Consider the following 3,408-nt stretch of genomic DNA (forward strand, 5'->3'; position numbering starts at 1 on the left):
GGAGAACTGTGAGGACAAGCTTCACGGAGTATTGTGAATACAGGGGTCATGGAGCATTGGGATGACAAGGGCATGGATCATTGTGATGACAAGGGTCATGGAGCACTGGGGTGAAAATGTTCATGGAGTGTTGTGATGACAGGGGTCATGGAGCATTGTGATGACTAGGGAATGGAGCATTGTGATGAGAAGAGTCCCGGATCATTGTGTTGTCAGGTGTCATGGAGTGTTGTGATGACAGTGGTCATGGAGCATTGTGATGATATTCGCCATGGAGCATTGTGATGAGAAGGTCGTGGATCATTGGGCTAAAAATGTTCATGGATTATTGTGATGACAGGGGTCATGGAGAATTGTGATGACAAGGGAATGGAGCATGGTGATGACAAGGTCCTGGAGCATTGTGATGAGAAGACCTTGGAGACTTGTGAAGACAAGTCTCATGGAGCATTCTGATTAAAAGGGGCATGGAGCATTGTGATTACAGGGGTCTTGGAGCATTGTGATGACAGAGGTCATGGAGCATTTTAATTTTGTTGTGATGACAATAGCATGAAGCATTATGATGATGGGCATGGTGAATTGTGATGACAGGGTTCATGGATCATTGAGATGAAAAGCGGCATAGAGCATTGTGATTACAGGGTTCTTGGAGCATTGTGATGAGAAGGGTCATGGAGCTTTGTGATGACAAGGCCATGGAACATTGTGATGGCAGGGGTCATGGAGCATTGTTATTACTGTTGTAATTGAGCATTGTGATTGCAAGGACATGGAGCATTGTGATGAGAACGCCATGGAGCATTCTGATGACATGTGTCATGGAGCTTTGTGAACACATAGGCATGGATCAATGTGATGAGAGCATTCTTGGAGCACTGTGATGACAATGACTTGGAGCAGTGTGATGCCAAGTGTCATTGATCTTTGTGATGACAAAGGTCAGGAGCATTTTGATGGCAAGGGCGTTGTGCATTGTGATGAGAAGGGCAGGGAGCATCCTGATGACAGGGTCATGCAGCAATTTAATGAAAAGTTTTATGGAAAATTTTGATGACAGGTGTTATGAAACATTGTAATGTCAGGGGGCATGGAGCATTTTGATGACCAGGTCATGCAGTATTGTTAAGAGAGGTGTCAGGGAGCATTTTGATGACATTTGTAATGGCCCATTGTGATGACAATGGCATGGAGCATTGTGATGCCAAGTGTCATGGAGGATACTGATGACAAAGGTAATGGAGCATTGTGATGACAATGGCTTGGAGCATTGTGATGACAAGGTTCAGGGAGCATTGTGCTGACAAGTGCATGGAGAATTGTGATGACAAGGGTCATGGAGCATTCTGATGACAAGCTTGTGGAGTATTTTGATGACAATGGCATGCAGCATTGTGATGAAAATGGCATGGGGCTTTGTGATGTAAAAGGCATGGAGCCTTTTCGTGACAGGGTTCAAGGAGCATTCTGACGACAAGTGTCAGGGAGCATTGTGATGACAAGTGTATTGAGAATTGTGATCACAAAGGTCATGGACCATTATGATGAAAAGGGTATGGTGTATTGTGATGACAGGCATCATGGAGCGTTGTGAGGACAAGTGTTATGGAACATTGTGATCACAAGGGTTTGGAGCATTGTGATGACAGAGGTCATGGATCATTTTGATTTCAAGGAGCATGGAGCATTGTGATGACAAGGGCATGAAGCAATGTGATCCCAAAGTTCATGGAGGATTGTGATGACAATGGAAATGGAGTATTGTAATGACAAGCGCATAGAGCATTGTAATGACAAGGTCATGTAGCATTTTGCTGACAAAGGCATGGAGCATTGTGATGACATGTGTCATGGAGCACTGTGATGACAAGCGTCACGGAGCATAGTGAATACAGGGGTCATGGAGCATTGGGATGACAAGGGAATGGATCATTTTGATGACAAGGGTCATGGAGCACTGAGCTGAACATGTTCATGGAGTGTTCTGATTACCGGGGTCATGGAGCATTGTGAGGACTAGGGAATGGAGCATTGTGATGATAAGAGTCCAGGATCATTGCGTTGTCAGGTGTCATGGAGTGTTGTGATGACAGTGGTCATGAAGCATTGTGATTATATTGGCCATGGAGGATTGTGATGAGTAGGTCGTGGAGCATTGGGCTGAAAATCATCATGGATTATCGTGATGACAGGGGTCATGGAGCACTGTGTTGACAAGGGAATGGAGTATGGTGATAACAAGGTCCTGGAGCATTGTGATGAGAAGACCAGGAGACTTGTGATGACAAGTCTCATGGAGCATTCTGATGAAAAGGGGCATGGAGCATTGTGATTACAGGGGTCTTGGAGCATTGTGATGACTAGGGCATGGAGCATTCTGATGACATGCGTCATGGAGTTTTTTGATGACAAGGGCATGAAGCATTGTGATTACCGGGGTCTTGTAACATTGTGATGACTACGGCATGGAGCATTGTGAGGAGAAGAACAAGGAGCATTCTGATGGCATGCGTCATTGAGCTTTGTGATGACAAGGGCATGGAGCATTGAAATTACATGGGTCTCGGAGCATTGTGATGAAAATGGCATGGATCATTGTTATGAAAAAGGCATGGAGCCTTGTCATGACAGGGTTCAAGGAGCAAACAGACAACAAGTGCCAGGGAGCATTTTGATGACAAGTGTGTTGAGCATTGTGATGACAAACGTCATGGAGCATTGTGATGAGAAGTCCATGGATAATTGTGATGACGAGCCACATGGGGCATTGTGATGACAAGTGTTATGGAATATTGTGTTCACAAGGGTTTGGAGCATTGTTATTTCAGAGGTCATGGAACATTTTGATTTCATTGTGATGACAATAGCCTGAAACATTAGGACGATGGGCATGGTGCATTGTGATGACAGGATTCATGGATCATTGTGATGAAAAAGGGCATAGAGCATTGTGATTACAGGGTTCTTGGAGCACTGTGATGAGAAGGGTCATCGAGCTATGTGATGACAAGCCATGGAACATCGTGATGGCAGGGGTCATGGAGCATTGTTATGACTGGGGTAATGGAGCATTGTCATGGCAAGGGCATGGAACATTGTGATGAGAAGGCCATGGAGCATTCTGATGACATTTGTCATGGAGCTTTGTGAAGAGAAGGGCATGGAGCAATGTGATGAGAGCGTTCATGGAGCATTGTGATTACAAGGGTCATGGAGCATTGTGCTGATAAAGGCATAGAGCATTGTGATGACAAGTGTCAAAGAGCATTGTTATGAATAGTTCATGGAGCATTGTGGTTAAAAAGGTCACAGAGACTGTTGATGACGAGGGCATGGACAATTGTGATGACATAGGTCATGAAGCATTGTGATGACTGGAGTCAAAGAGCACTGTGATGACAGGGGTCA

Source organism: Mesoplodon densirostris, unplaced genomic scaffold (genome assembly GCF_025265405.1).
Source record: "Mesoplodon densirostris isolate mMesDen1 unplaced genomic scaffold, mMesDen1 primary haplotype scaffold_37, whole genome shotgun sequence".
NCBI classification, from domain to species: domain Eukaryota; kingdom Metazoa; phylum Chordata; class Mammalia; order Artiodactyla; family Ziphiidae; genus Mesoplodon; species Mesoplodon densirostris.